The sequence below is a fragment of the Manacus candei genome, unplaced genomic scaffold (genome assembly GCF_025592945.1).
Source record: "Manacus candei isolate 608988 ecotype Guabito, Panama unplaced genomic scaffold, ASM2559294v1 h1tg000062l, whole genome shotgun sequence".
Lineage (NCBI taxonomy): Eukaryota > Metazoa > Chordata > Aves > Passeriformes > Pipridae > Manacus > Manacus candei.
This window is the reverse complement of record NW_026138110.1, coordinates 605,736-622,061: the sequence shown is the minus strand read 5'-3', so window position 1 is coordinate 622,061 and position 16,326 is coordinate 605,736. Positions and strand designations below refer to the sequence as shown.

At 41.5% G+C, this 16,326-nt stretch overlaps 1 long non-coding RNA gene across 1 annotated transcript; it reads left to right on the top strand.

The window, feature by feature from the left end:
• Positions 1 to 437: 437 nt before the first annotated feature.
• LOC127478786 (uncharacterized) lies at positions 438 to 15,081 on the top strand. The gene is made up of 8 exons (XR_007907345.1): positions 438 to 991; positions 4,661 to 4,817; positions 5,506 to 5,720; positions 8,992 to 9,084; positions 9,758 to 9,865; positions 10,603 to 10,742; positions 14,254 to 14,403; positions 14,898 to 15,081. It is a non-coding gene; the product is annotated as an uncharacterized LOC127478786 (long non-coding RNA).
• Positions 15,082 to 16,326: the final 1,245 nt, after the last annotated feature.

The following is a 16,326-nucleotide window of genomic DNA, read 5'->3' as shown; positions in this document are numbered from 1 at the left end:
CCAAGGTATGAAGGTGTGTTTCCAGTGCTGTCACTGAGATTTGTCCATACAGTACTGCAACTGGTTCCTTAGTTCACCTTGAAGAAACAAAGAAAAACAACCCCTTTGTTGTCTATCCAATGCCCTCCACTTACCCCCCACAACATCTCAGCGATATCTTCAATATCTACCCCCCATTATCACCACGTTAGGTTCCTCCCGATTCACCCAGCCCTCAGTCTTTCATTCTCCCCTGGAGTTTTATAAGTCTTGTTCGTTTTTCTCCTCACTTGCAGTTTTAATTTCTTCTCACTGAAAGCAACAGTGCTGGTTTTTAAGTGGTGTGGATATTCCCTGATCCATAATGCACGATAAACAGGTTACCCCGTGCAACTGGATGGAAGATTAAATCCATGCTTTTGTTAGCAAGTTGAAGCACAGGCTTTAGCTAAATTATCCCTTTGCCTGACCATCTGTTTCCAACGGAAATGAATCTTTGGCTTTAATTATAAATCTCTTATGAATATTATTTTTCTTTTCTAACCCAATCTGCCCTTTTGGAGATGAGTTGAACTCTTCCTGTGCTGTCTGAAGGGTGGGTGGGATCACCAGCATGGCTGATACAGTGATTCATTTTTTTAATTAGCCTTCCTGTGAATGATTTCAAATCTATTTATGCACTTGCTGCAAGTTGAAGCAAAAATCTGTGTTAGCAAACTGTGTTTATAAATTTGCTACAGATACCATGTTATGAAGCAGTCTAAGTACAAACATGTTAAACCATATGGAAAATCCACCCCAATCTTGCTAAATTGTTCCAATGTTTAATTACCCAGATCATTAGAAATGTGCACCCTCTTTCAAATTGTTTTTTCAATTCTAATTTCCTGGTCTAGCCCTCTGATCATCTTATAATTCTTTATGTTCCCCATGAAGGTGTGTGTAGATTGAAACCAAACACAAAAACCTCCTACTCCAGGTGCTGTTCTCCAGCAAAGAATTACTCATCCCAGTAAGGATTTGTCATTAAGATGCCTTGTAGTTTATTAATTTTTTCCAAAGAAAGGGTGAGGTCATTCTTTTTATTTTAAATTAAGGGGGGGGGCAGTGGGGAGGAGGGCACAGAGAGCTCTGGGTTGGGGTATCAGGGGGATTCTCAGTATTCTGGAGCTCTTCTCTTTTACACAGTAAGGATTGGGAAGGGAGTACTTGTGTCTTCTGTGGTATTGGGCAGCAACTCCTTTTTGTGACCAAGAAAGAAAAGAAAAACACACCGAGCTACGCTTCCTGGCACCTTTTCCAGCTCCTCTGGAGAACTTGGCCCTTGCTAGTCAGCAAGAGGACCTTGAGCAAGAGAAGAATCTCCTCCTGCCAAGCTTTCTTCCCCAGCAGAGGCCAACTTGTAGTAACGCGGTGTGGAGATGAGTCAGTGCAAAATGGACTTGGTAAACACTTTTACCCTCCTTCTCCAGAGACAGCTGCACTTATTGCTTCATCCAAGAACCACTGAGGGGGGGAGGGATTGAACACTCCTCACTGGAATCCTGGGGTATGTGCTGGTCTTCTCCTTGTAACTTTTACCCCTGCGAGTTTCAGTTCCCATCCCTCCTCCCTCAGCTCTTCATCGGCTCCTCATCGATTTAGCTCATTCTCTTCAAAGGATTTCCAGTTTAGAACTGTGCCAGACTGCCTTTTGATCTTCTTGAAGGTGTTTTCTCTCCAGAATGACCAGAGTAACTTTGATCAAAATACAGTTTATTGCAATGTTTTCATAACCCATGGCTTCGTTTGAGTCACCATCGCTGGAGGGATTTAAAAGACATGTAGGTGTGGCCCTTGGTGGCCTTGGCAGTGCCAGGGAAATGGTTGGAAACAGGGAAACAGATGATCTTAGAGGGCTTTTCCAACCTGAATGATTCTGTAATTCTACAGAACTCTCTAAATCCCAAATCCTGCCATCGTAGCACTTGCTGCCACTGTTAAATCAGCCCGTGGGTTTTCTTCCTGTGTGATTTCACTCTGCCAAGGGCTTGTACAGAGAGTGTATCTACACCAAATGTTTCATACAGCTTTCAAAGGAGTCCTGAGAAGGTTTAGCTGTTACTTTACAGAATGAGAGAGGGAATATTTTCACGCTCAGCCCTTCTCCCCCCATTTCTGTACTAAGTTCAGTGAGTGAAAATGATTCACTGTGATTCATTCTCATGGCCTCCCAAGCTGTGTTCTTCCCTGAAAAGTACAATATATCTTTTCATGTTCTCTGTGAATGCTGTGGCTGTGACTTCTTTCTCCATGTTTCTCGTGTTTAGCAGCAGCTCCTGTGAAGAACAGGCACCTGAGGAGCATGAAAGAAAAGCTGGGATTGTATCTGGAACGAGCTCTCTGCAGCTCTGGGAGAATAACAACCAGCTCTTGGAGTAAGGGACAATGCTCTGAGGATTGTTCAGCTGGACCTAAAAGTTTTTGGGCTGTGAAATGTAGAGTTAGAGAAAATGTGGGATTAGAGAAGCGTGGAAGATAACTACAGAGTTCCCTGCAAATGAAGACTCTGGCTTTACATACTTGGCCTCTGGGAAAAAATACAGGCAGAATTGGCTTGTAAAGCAGAAAACATGTTGGTTCTTCATCCAGTTTTGAAACAAAAACCCCCCAGACAACAAAAGCATTCATTTGGGTTTTCACACCAGCAGATGACTGTCTAGAACATGTATTCTCAATCACTGTCTATGTGTATATTTAGTACAAAACCATATTTATGAAACCAAAGATAAGCCAAGAGACTTGTGTTATCGTGTGATGGTAGCAAACTTACTCTCACAGGAAGACAAATAGTTTATTAAGCATCCTGACCCTGGGATTTGTGCACCTCTACTTTTCCATCCATAAATCCTCCTAAATCGATGGCTTCTGGGTGTTGATGGCTCGCCTTAGACCCTCTCTACATACCATCCTTAGGAAAGGAAGCTTGGGATAACTGTTTCAGGTTCCAGCTGCTGTGCTTGGGGATGTGAGAAGCGTGCTCAGGCTCATTAAATCTGCAGGACTTGGAAGCTGTGCCCGTGGTGACACCACAGACAACATTCCAGTGAGACCCAAGCGCTGGAACTCTTTGGCATCGAGCACAGCCCATGTGAGAGCTCAGGAGCGGTTCCAGAGCCGACTCCAACACGTCTCCTTGTTTTTCAGCTGCTGACATAGAGGTGGTTTTTTAAAAAAAGTCCAAAATGAAACAGATGTCCTTGGGGAAGCTGGAGATGGAAATATTTCTCGTGTGAGCCATCGCACACACACGGACTGGAGGCTGCTTTGGGAGGTTTCTCCAGAGACCAGAGACCTTTCCTGCAGGTTGTGGGGAGCAGAGCTTTTTCCTGCCTGGAATTTGGTGGGTAAAACATGACACAGTGCTTGAGGTGGAATTCTTAAGCACCCAGAGGATAAAATCCTACAGGAATATATTTCCCCAGGCTAAGAGAGGACAGTACTTTTAAAAAACATGGATAAGCCAGCTATGCTGCTGTGCCATTTCAGTTGTTTCCAACTACAGGCAGAGATCCAGAGTCATCCTGGATCCAAAAGATCCACTCTGGATTCCAAAAGAAGGAATCTTTCCCTTTAAGCCTGCTCATTTCTTCAATTTAACACAGCTAACCTGAAATACTCTGTTTCCTTTAAACTCTGGTTGCTTTTGAATTGCTTTCATCCAGAGTGTGAAATTCCAAGTCACTGTGAAAAAGCTGCCTTAGGAATATTCTTGGCGATGCTGCAAGCAGAAAGTACTGGAAACCTCCCAAGAGAGGTTGTTCCAGCAACACTGCCATCCACGTTTCACAGCTGCAGGGACATCCAGAGCAAATCCAAACCCCAGCTTTTCCCTTCAGCAGAGCCTTTGCTGAGGTACAACTGCCTGGGATCCATCCCTGAAAGTGTGCAAGGCCAGGCTGGACGGGGCTTGGAGCAACCTGGGACAGTGGATTATTCTTCCAGAGGAATAAAGGAGGGTGTGCTGGCATAATTCCCCTTCAGTTTGGTTTTAATATCAGTTTTTCTTCAAGTTTGCAGTACAACTAACATTTTTTTAAGTCCGTCCTTTCAGAATTATTTTGCTTTTAGGCAGTAGAGGTGTTATTTATTTACTGGTATTACTGAATTTTCTCATTGATAGATCTTTGTTCCTAATCCTGGCAACTGTAATAACCACGTAACCCTGACCTTAATATTTAACCCACTGAGGCTGATTTAGGAAAAACTATCAGAGAGGTCTTGTACAGGTTAAAAAAATACCTGTATAGCAGTGTGACTGTGGATGTGTGTGCACAGTGAGCTGTGTCAGCAAATAATTTATCAGTAATTCTTATGCAGAAGTCTGACTTACTATTTTCTAACACATAATATTGGAATTATTTGGATTTCACGAGACAAATTTAAGGAGTGAGTAAAGCTTCTGTGAAAATGCAAAGATTTGGCTCAATAAATTAGAATGCTTTACTGCTAGCCAGAAAACTGCAGTAAAAAAATGCACCAGGCCAGTGGATTTATTGTAAGTGAAGTGTAATCTCTAAGTAAGAATGAGTGTTGATGGGGAGTGATGAGATGCAAAGTCTGACTGGCACAGGGGTCGGGAATTAAAAGTTGGCCTCAGCATTAAGAATAAATCACATATAGAGATATAATTTCGGCACAGTTCTGTTCCAGCTTTTGAGGATACAACACCAACTCCCAAAAGGCATCCTGGAGCCTGTTGTTATTTTGGGATGCCTCAACCCCAGCTGGATTCAGACAGAAGTTAACCAACAGCATTTGATTACAGCCACATCAGAGGCTTGTGTCAAACAGTGTAGGTAAGTCAAAAAGGAGTAAAAGTCAACTAATAGGCTTCTGAGACAACTTTCCCAAATATATTAAACCTAAGGAAATATCTAAATGCGTTCTTGAGGTATTTCACGAATAACAGAGATCCTTTTCTTGCAACAAACAACTTTAAACCACAAAATAGTAATCATGTAGAAGGGCAAAGCATTAACAAATACTTGATTACACTAAATACTCCTCTAAAAATTTTCCTGATTGTCCTGACCTTTTCTTTTCCTCACTTAGCTGATCTGCATGTTATGAGTTACTAGTTGAATTGGGTGTAAAAACAATTGAAAAACAACTCCCAAGTCTTTCAGGATGACTAAAGTAAAACCAGATGACAGTTACAAGATAGCTCTGCACTGGTATTCATTATCCTGGAAATAATATATAGCAAGCTGTAGGAGAAAACACTGAAAAGAAGGAGTACACATTTTTTCAAGTTGTTATATTATCTTCCTTGTGAAGTATCAATGAAGTATGAAAATCAGTTAAATGATTAGACAGAGATTTAATTTACTAAATATATTCAAGATAGAAGAGGCTTGATAACCTTTTCTGCTCCCAGAGTGGATATAGCATCACAAAGAAGGAACATATGCTTTCATCTTTTGCTAAGGTATTACTTTTTTTTCCTTTTTCCCTTGTTTTTCTTTTTGGATGTAAAATAAATAGTCCATACAGAAAATGGAAAGTAATTGTGTAAGGACTGAAGACCTTAAATCATATAAGTGGAAGGAGTAAAGAGAATTCGGGTTCAAAGTGGAAACAGCACCTTAGTGCAGCAAAAGCCCCCCAGCCTGGCAGGATTTGGCATTATGGAGTGCAATAGCCAAGGGAATGATTTGGAAGAGGCTAAAGTTGCCCAGGATTTGCACCCACAGTGTGTGGTAAGTGTATTCTTATATCATTTTCATGTATTGCATATAATCAAGTGGTTTTTCCTGGGAAGCTGGGAGTGGTGATGTGTTCCTCATCCTTAGGAGGTGAAATGCTTGGAGAAAGTTGGCCTGTCCAGTCTAAACACAGGGAAATGTCCAGGCAGGTGAGATGCAGAGGCACTCAGCAGGTTGTAAACTCTGATTCTGCTTTACTAAACCGTGACAAGACTTCTGTTTAATATCTGCACGTGCTCAAAGTGCAGCTTTCCATCTTTGGAAGATTCCACTCCACTTCCCTCCAGCAATCCCTCAGCACTCCCTGGGAGCAGGCTCTTTCTGCTGGCTTGGAAAACCATTTTACCTCCTACAAACAGGAACACCTTTGGGATAAACAGAGCCACCAATAAGTTCTGCAGTGGGTACAACCTGGTCACACAGATGCTGAAAACACTTACCTACAAAAACTTCCAAAATCTCCACTATTGCTCAGAAAGTATCAGCACAGACTGGTGAAACTACAGGTTTTTTTAATAACTTGGCTGGAATGGCTGTAATGACTCTCAGCATGCAATAATATTTTCCCCTTGGAGTTTGGAGAGCAAGAGTTAAGAGAGCTCAAATCCTGTATTATTCTGGGCAGCTGCAAAGGAAAGTATTTTGTATTTGGTCGAGAGGAATTGCTGGAGTGTGTGTTTTAAATTGAAAGTGCTCACTAAACTGAAGTGGTCTAAATTGAAACTGTGGTAGTTTTTCACGAGCTTTAGTAGTTCCTTTGGTTTGATCAAGGAGAGGGGAAATTAGTACTAACAAAGAAAAGTGTAACACACACACACAGTTTACTGTCTTTGTACTCTTGTAGGAAAGTGGTTATTGTACATTTTATCCATAAAAAGCGAGTCAAGCCCTTGTTTAATTCCTGTGGTGATCCGAATATTGCGACTGCAACAATTTCTATCAAATTTCAGTGGAACAGCTTTTGAGTTTATGTGAACTGTCAGGGGTTCTTAGGCTTTCTGGGTTTCATTGTATTGGTGACTGAGTGGTAGAAGCCTAAAGATAAAGGGAGTTTTCACATGTGGCAATAGAGACAATGTTGAAAAATACTTATAGACAAGAATAAAAAGATATCATATAATATCAAGAATGTAAGAAACTTGCTGACTTTGTAGAAAGGGAGGGAGAATGAATATACAAGTGGTGGCTTAAATGCTCTTTTATTGCTTTGATTTCTCAGTTTCAGCAGCTGGTATGGCTGTTAGAATCCTTCTATTATTTACATTGAAAGAAAAGGAAGAGGAGGATATCTGGGGAAAAATAATAAAAGAAAAAACCAAATTGAAGCTGTAGGGAAAGTAATTTTTCTTTCTAAGTACAGCAATTCAAATGGCTCATAAATGGGGTCAAATAAAGATAAATGCAAAGAACCCCACCAAATGCAATGTGTGCTTGTTGTTCTGTGATTTTATGGTTTAATCTCACTGTCTTTTCCTGGGAAGTGCCCATATGCCGTGGTTATTCCTAGTGACAGCTGTCATTTGGTGGTGGTTCCTCCAGAATGGCTTCAGGCAGTCACATATCCAAGCCTGCTCTCCTGCTATTCCCAGCTCTTCCTTGTTCCCTTGTGCCTTTTCCTTTAGGTCAGAACTTCCCTCTGTGCCCAGCAGATCCCTGTGTCAGATAGGGAACGGCCACAGCCCCGTTATCTTCATCTACCCACCCTGTCTCCAGTAGAGGGAAAAAGATAATGCTTAATGTTTTTTTCATGGTCCATCATAAATCTGTCACTTTGAAAAATATGGAGAAGGAGCTAAATTAATTACTGTCTTATTGATTCCCCTTGGCCTGATTGATTAGAGGATCCCATCCCTGCATAAACCTCCCCCCCCCCGAAATACCGCTCTGGGTAAAACCTGGCAGAGAAATTGCATCACCTCCACCAAAGGACTCATTCATATTTCATTGTTTTAAGTGGTTTCCTCTGTAAATATTTCATAGATGATGTATATAGATGAATATCGAAGCAGAAAACTTAAAGAAGCCTTGACTGCAAACTCTCGGGGTTCCTGCTAAACTTTTTTAGTCAGAAAAGGACTAACAGCTCACTCCTAGCACAGGCTGATTGGGTTTTTATAACATCTGTCCCAATACTTGCCATTAACAAACTACATTAATTAGCAAATGCTTGCACACAAGACCTGCACACCGGTCTTATTATTCACATCAACATCTGTTGTTTGAATCAAAACTCAACTTGTGTCTCAGGATGTAGAACAGAGGAGGTGTCCATTAATTTTTTCCACACTTCTAATACTTGACAGCAAAACCCTTGAGTGGCTATTTATTTATTTATTGTGATTACTGTTCCTTTACACTTCAGCTGGTTCAGATAGACCCATTTGCCCCAAGCTTTTTATTTCCAGAGAGGATGGAGATGGCTACAACATAAGTAAAGCCATAGTAGCTCATGGAGTAGTGACCCAGGAAGAGTCTGGTGTGGTAATTGATAGCAAACCTAAACATTAGACTTGTAATCGTGCAGGGGCCATCAAAATTAATTGTACTTGAGCACAAACTGTTGAAAAGCTAAATCTCTTCAGGGAAGGATTTGTGGAAGTGCAGTATTCCTCAGGGAACCATGCAAATCTGCATTGCAATAGCCTGTTTCCTGAGGTTTCCTCAGGGATCCTGGGGAATTTATAGGAAAGCTGTATTTTTTTTGTAGTCGCACCGCCTTTACCAGCTGCACCAAATTCTTCCTTGGATGACTACATTCCACAAAAGCAATTACAGAAGGTGCTGGGGTTCTTATTTTCATTTCTTTTAGTTGTGCTGCAGAGACAATTTCTCTCTAAGAAGGAGCACATACCGTGGTGGAGAGGAGCCTGCACGTTTATCCTTTACACGGAGGGTATTTGGAAAATGCTATTATGTTTTCAGGACGTTTGGAAAATCCTGTGTTGGGTGGGACTGGATACCCAAGGCCACACAGACCAGAGATTTAATTCCTACTCTTTATCTCTTCTAGTGTTGCTGCCTGGGAATTCACTCCCCATCAATACAGAATAAAAAAAAAAAAAAAAGCTCTTTTCTTTTAAAGCAACAGCACATAAAGAAAGCAAAACCTGACCTCATTTGTTGGTAGCAGCGCCGAGATGAACTGCAGCTCTGACCTATTTCTCCAGAGTTACAATTATCTGCTGTAATGGTACCATTTTACTTCTTAAATCCTTGGATTATTGTAATTTGAGATTTACAGAAGTTATTCTCTCTCTGGTTACAGATCTTGATCCTTCAGGGGCAAGGCAGTGTGAAGGGAGAATGAATGTACGTGAGGGAGCAAAGAGAAGGCATGGGATCAAGCCATAAGGAATTGGTAATTTTTTTGTTAATATTTTTATAAATATGTATAATTTAATAAGTTATCCATGTCATCCTTGTAGTTTTGCTTATTTTCATGTATATATAGAACATATATTTATTTATATTTTTTAGTATATATAAAAACCCCATACTTCTATATCCATATGTGTCCCTACATGGAGTGATCTAAACCAAGGTCACGTGGTGAGGGATCTGGGTTTTGTTCAGTTGTCTGGCAGAGACATGCTCAGCCTCTCTGTGCACCACGGGAATGATAAATATAAAAGACTTGAAGAAATCAAGTTCTTAGATATTCAGAACCAAACCCCTTGGCGATAGAAGTTGACAGAGCTGCCTTTAAATCAATTTAATACTTGCTTAAATCAGTGGAAGGGAAGTGAATTACGTTGCGTGAGGACCTGGTGTTTGTAATCTGATTTCATTTTTTATTTATTAGCAGTATCCAACCTCACAGAACAAACTTTTTTTTCCCCCCTGAGTTTTATGTTGGCCTGCACCACCAAAATGAACAGAAAATATGTTCCTATGTTTTCCTCAAGTAAAATTTCAGTCTTCAGAACATATCATTTGTTCAGTGGGTTCAGTGGCCATGGTTGCACTTGATGATGATCCTGGAGGTCTTTTCCAGCTTTAGTGGTTCCATGATTCTGTGATTTTTGTTGTAGAAGTGTTCACAGCAACACCATGCTGGTAACAAACACTGAGTCCTGCCAACCCAGACAGGCAGAAATCGTGAGCTGGGTTCTCACCAAGCACAGCATCAGCTCTAAAACGTGAGTTTTCAGGGGGGAAAAAACCAACAAACCAAACCAACAGAACTGACTCATATCTTTTTATTTACCCTCTGCTTTCTAGCACATATTAAGCTTTGCCCCAGCCCATAAACACTGACAAAACACTTAACACCATGAATCTGCCTCAGCTCTGTGCCAAATGCTATAAACTTCATTCCCCACTGTCACCAAGACTGGTGCCCAGACCATTCAGGCCATGCATTTCACATCAGCTGGGCTCATTTTCTTCAATCCTATTTCTGCATGCCTTCAGTTTAATGGGAAATCATTCCCTTTTTGGTCACAGATCTACTCTATAATAAACTGGTTGTTCAGGGCTGCCTTTCATCCCTGTCAGGGAGATGCCATGAGCACCACCCACGGAATACACGGGTTTTAAAGAGCAAAAGCTGAGGAGGCTGAGGTCAAGCAAGGACAAGTAAACTCCGACTGGAATGGCTCTTAGTGAGGGGCCTCGTTTGTTTTTGGATTCCTGTGAGAAGTCATTAAGTTTTGCTGTGGGGGGAACGGGGCTGGGTGAGGGTTTGAGGAAGACATTTATGGCTCTGTCCCCGGAGGGCAGACACGCAGGCTCAGCATCTGCCGGCCTCGGAGAGGGATGCAGGGGGAGCACTAGGGCTTGGAACAGCATTAGGAGCAGCTTTGGCCGAGGCAAATGACAAATTTGCTGCTCTTACTTCAGTTACTTAAACAAATTTTGAATCTTTTCTGTCAAGGGAGCAAAGAAGGCACTTGGATTCCAGGAGCGGGAAGTTTTGGAACAGGAGCAGACAGAAGATATTGCCGTGGTTGGGCTAAAAGTGAGACAGAACTTTTCCCTTGCTCCTGAGGGATGTACATTGGGAACAGGCAAAAGGTGGGTGCATCCAAATCACGAGAAGGTTTTGCTATAAAATGAAAACATACAGCACAAAATCTCCAGCACTAACTAAATATAAGAGTAAACCAAACATTTTCCTCGTTCTCCCAACAAAACAACTCAGCAAATGCATCGGCAAAGGCAGGGGAATAATCGAGTCACTCTTGGTTCTCAGCTCTCCAGGGTATTTCAGGTACTCTTGGAATCTTGTGGCTTGTGGCATGGCAATAACGTGAAGTTCTTAGATTGGGCTTTTTTAGAGTTTTCTTCTTCTTTTTGTCTACATACAAATTTTTTTGTGATAGCAAGATGCATATGTCAAGATGTCATCCAGTGTGTAATCAACTATATACTGGTTATGGTTTTATTATCATAATCAATTACTTTGCCTCCCTGTAAAATATATAATTAGGTTCAAGGTCAGGAAAATTTATAAATGTCCAATACTTAACAATTACTTAATGTGCATTCAATTAAAATTGAGTCTCAACAGAGATCTTGGTTAAAGACTGAAAACTGTGAAGTGGGTTAGAAGGATTTCACAATGGGTGAGAATCACCAGCCATGCAATAATCTAATATAGCCAGACTAAACTGTTGTGTCCTTCTAGATAGTTGTAATATAAGTAATAATTGCCTCTTACACGATGGAATGTTTAATATTAATGTTTCTAGATTTTACATCAGGTTCTGGGCTATGAAGTGTGTCCCATAGGCATTTTTCCAGCTGTTTATCTCCCCTTTGCTACAATTGTAGCAACAGTAACTCCTTGCTAAGAAAAATACAAACACATTTGTTACAATGTAGTTTAATTTTTTTTTTGTTTGGGGTTTTTTTGTTATTAAAACCTAGAGTAACTGACTAATTGTGTTGTTACATCGCTACATCTAAAAAAAAAAAAACAACAGATGAACTTTACAAAGTACTAACTAGTTTGTCAATTTTGAATCAGATTTCAAAGTATGAAATTTTGACCAAAATAGGGGAAAAAATTGCAATTAAATATAGAACTGGTCAGATTTTAAATGCTGATTAAAACCGAATATGTTTAAAATCTGTGTCCAGCTCTCCCCTCTCCTCACTTTTCCCCTGCTAGCTCAAATGGTAGTCTGGGAAGAAGTGGAGGTAAAATTTCTCCTCACCATCTGTTATCTGACATTTGAAAAAAAGTCCTTGTTTGACCAGTAATGAGAGAATTAGCAACATTTGGGCCATAAATCATTGCCCTCAAATTTACAAAGCTGGTATGTTTTTACAGGCAAAACTGATAATGCCCTATGTAGAAACAGCCACATCTCCCAATAAACAGAGCCTCATCTCAGCATTAAAATGCCAAACAGATGGAGGAGCCTTTCCTGGGAATATGCATAGGGAAAAAAAATGGCTGAGAAGTATGGGGTAAGAAAACTCTGCCAAGCTCAACAGGGCCACAGAAAGTGTTAATGACTCAAGGATTATCTTTTCCAAAACTAGTTGAAGGACACAGCTAGGAAGAAAGATGTTCTCCTGACACAAACACCCATCAGGAAATAGCATATACCAACATGGGATTATCCCCCAAAAGATGAAATTGGAAAGGATTTCCCATCCTAATTACATGAACCTTCTGAGGATCAGCTTCAGACAAAATATCCCAGAGCTGACTTGACAACTTCACAGGACAAGGGAAAAAATAAAAAGCAGACCCAGATGTTCCGTGTTCCGGGCGACTTCATATCAATGAATCATCTGCATTATGTAAGCAAAGGACAGGGAAAAAGCACCACGTGGAGGTCACTCGAGGGCTGCTGTTGTGCTGGGCACTGAGAAAACACGGAATATGGGATGGCCCCAGCCTCCAAGAGTTCAAGCTCTGAGTAGAAGTTGGGTGGGGAACCACTACCTTATGTTAATCCAACGCTGGCTACAGGGAATTGTGGTGCTGTGATACAGGAGATGATGATGGGTGGATGGATGGGCAGATGAAGAGATATATACTCTTTTTTTTTTTTTTTTTTTGGCAGAAATAGAGAAGGTAGATCTCGCTGACTGCAGCAGATTGGGCTTTCAACAAATGTAAACAGCACTTGGATAAGAAAGCTGTGAATAATTTTGGTGCCTGTTCCTGTATTCTGTGTCATTTGCCCACAGGAGATGATTAAACACCTCAACACTGGCACGTCTGGAGGTTACATGTGGAAGCCTGCAAAGGTCCCCTCCAAATTCCCACTTCCCACACACCTAAGGCACATATGGGTGCATCTTGGTGTTCTTGCCTGCTCTGCTGTGGGGGTACAAACACACCTTCTGGGATTGTCAGATTAGCAGATCACTGGTTGTCAGCACCTTATAAAGAGACTTCCCCAGGGAAGGAACATTTGCCTTACACAGACCACGGGAATTGCTGTGTGTGTGGGAGTGAACCATGGCCATGAGAAGTGACTGTGCCTTTCTGTTACTGAACAGGAGATACACTCTGTACCCCACTGGAGTGAAAATGGAAGGTGTTTCTTCTCCAGGCATCCAAAGGGAACATTCTGCCTTAGCTGTGGCTCTCCTCTTTCCACCCTTCCTATGGATTTTTATTTGCTTGCTCATGGGGGGACAGCAATAGTTAAGAAAAGCCTAATTGAGGCAAGATTAATGCAGTTCCTCTGAGAGTAAGAGAGAGATTTATTCTCTCCCTCCCTTCCACAGATGTCTGGTTTGGGACTCAACCTTGCCTCACATATGTACCTTTATTCATTTACTTTCTTCTGGTCCTCTGGGAGAAGCCTCTCTCCTGGAATTTATTGCCTTGGCTGCCTTGTTTCTGTCCCTGTTAATAGTAAGACATACTGAATGCCCATATATTTGTCTTATTCTCAGATGTGAGAGAAAGGGATTTATCTATGCCGAAAAATATGTACATTTGGCTTGGGACAGCCAGGAGTTACCGTAAAGAAAACCTTGAAACTGGAGCCCCTGAGCTGGCAAGAAATGGAAAGCTTTGAAAGAGTGGGACCCAGCAGAGCTGCTGAAATAAAGCATCAGGTTCCAAAGGCATGGGCAGCCTTGGGATCCTTCTGGGTGAATTTCTTTCGCTCTCACCTTGGGCTGACAACAGACATTAGCAAGTGATGGAGGAAGGAAATACTTATTTTAAATACCTGGTTGGTGAAAGGCTGTGAGAGGAGATGAGGAGAACACAGAAGCCCAAGTTAATTTGTGTGTGATTGACTCAGGCAAGGAGCTTGGGCCAAGCCCTGCGTGGGCTGTGTCCCTGCTGACCTTGTCCTTGAGATGGGTAGATCAGAGGGTTCCTTCAGAGCTCCTTCTGCAAAGGACAGCTTTGAAGGTCACCTCACAGCATCACTGTGATATTTTACCCAGAAAAGGAGTGTCTTTACCCGCTGCCAGGCTCAAAAACCTGCCACTGGCATTAACAAGCTCAAAACAGGCCCTGGGCCTTTTTCCCAGACAGCTGCATTTACCGAAATTTTCTATGCTTCTCTCTCCTCAAAATGTCATTTTCAATTTTACTTTTCAGCTGCTGTCCTTTGCTCTCTGCTGTACAACCTGCCCTTGGCATCTCACGACTTCACATCTGGAAAAGTGCTTTTGGGGAGGTGGGAGTGATGCTCCTGGTCCTGCTTCCCAAGCTGGTCCGAAACCTCCACGGCCAGCGCAGGAAGCAAAGGTACTTTTTAAAAACTCTCAGTATTTCAGCTCTCCTTCCATATTCATGTTTTCATGCCCTTTGTTTCTCTTTCTTTAAGTGCAAGTTTTCATTTGTATTCGCTGCTCTCACCTTTTCCTTCTTCTGTTCCATGGCTCAGCCCATGCCTGGGAATGAAGGGAATGCTGTTGAACAGAGCAAGGAAATGAAAACAGAAATATTTATCTTGCTTTATTGTGACTTTCATTTCCTTCACAGCCAGGCTGCTTTTCTAACCTGCAGTTTTCTTTTTTTTTAGCCCAAGCTTGTGGTTTTGGGGGCATCTACTCCAAGTATTTTTATTAAGTCCTCAATTGTCACTTTCTTCAGTTTAATTCTGTTTTCTCTCACACCTCGTGTTGCTTAAAATTGGTTTTGGCTTGTGAAAAACCATCTCTTAAACACCAGCTAAAATATACTGTTATTCAGGGTTGGAAATGGCTTCTTGAGTTTGGGGACTGTTCTGTAATTTGCAGAAATCCTGAGGCTGTTGCAGCAGAGGAGGCCTGAGCCTGCCATCAAACTACAGGCAGGTACTTACTCCTACTCTTAGTGCTCAAGGATGTTCTTGTTGAAGAAACTCATGGTGGATTCCTCTTTGTGCATCAGTTTGTAGAGCTCTGTTCCAGACACTGCGTGTCCAGTTTGTTGTCATCATGGTTACCTGCATTTTTTATATTTACTGATATTACTTCTCTTCTACCTACTTGATTCTGACTCCAAGCAGTGATTTAACAGTTAATTTATAAAGAAAAAACCCAAACAAACCAACCCCCAAAACTCCACCAGAAGCAAGTGCTGGTAGCTAAAATGGATTCATGCTAACTGATAAAAAATTCCAATTGTTTTTATTTATCCCCTGCAATAGATTTAAATTACATCTTCCCTTTTCCTTAGCAGCTCCTTGGTTTTTTTTCCTTGTCATCTTGACTGCTCAATGATTTTGCTCTCTCTGTCCTGTTTCAGCTTTTCCCTTCTGTGCTGGTTTAAGGGTCTCCTGAACAGTGTACCCTTGGCTCAACACCAGGTGAGAACTATCCAAGATAGTTTTTAAAGCTTTTTACACATCCAGTGAGGCACTTATGGCTTTTCTCTTTCCCTGTGGGACAGGGAGAAAAATGGGATGGTAATTTAGGAGTCATTTCTGAACCAATGATGGTCCTTTTAAATAAGAAAACTCTGCTGCTGCAAGGAATTAACGATTGTTTTCAGCTCATGAATAGTCAGTAGTATTTGAAAATGATTTCCACTGATCCATCTCCAAATGAAAAAGGGCCATTTCTTGTCTCAATCGGAGATCAATGCCAGGAATTTATCCTAATCTTCCTAAACCATCCAGCCTCCCAAACTAATAGTCACAATCAGGCAGCTGGCAGGTCACAAACACCAGCCCTGGGGGGGTTGGGACTGTGAGTAAGCAATTTTACAGCAATTTTACTGCAAGACAGGTCACCAAGAGACATTTTAACCTCAGCAATTATTTTTCTCAATGTCAATGACATCATGAAAGGAGCCAGAAACTTATTTCTTTGGACAATTATAAGCAGAGATTGCTCTTGACCTTGATATTTATGGGGTCCCAACCATCCTGCAGCAAGAGGTTATATGAGTCTCCAGAGCAAACCTGCCAAAAGTTCGGAAAAGTTCCAAAATAGCAATAATCCATGATTTCATTGTGCGTGGCTAATTGTTTTTCCTGAAAGGAAAGCTCATGTTTGGCAGGTTCCTTTGTGAACAACGAGATAGCAAAGGTTGTAAATCCCTGCACAGCAATTACTGCACAATCAGACTTGGTAACTCATATATATCTCCCCTGGAAATACAGTAATGCGCTGCTAAAGTCAGGAAAAAATGGGATTTGGGGCCATGCTATTTCATTCTGAATTGTACAGAGAAACTTGAGTC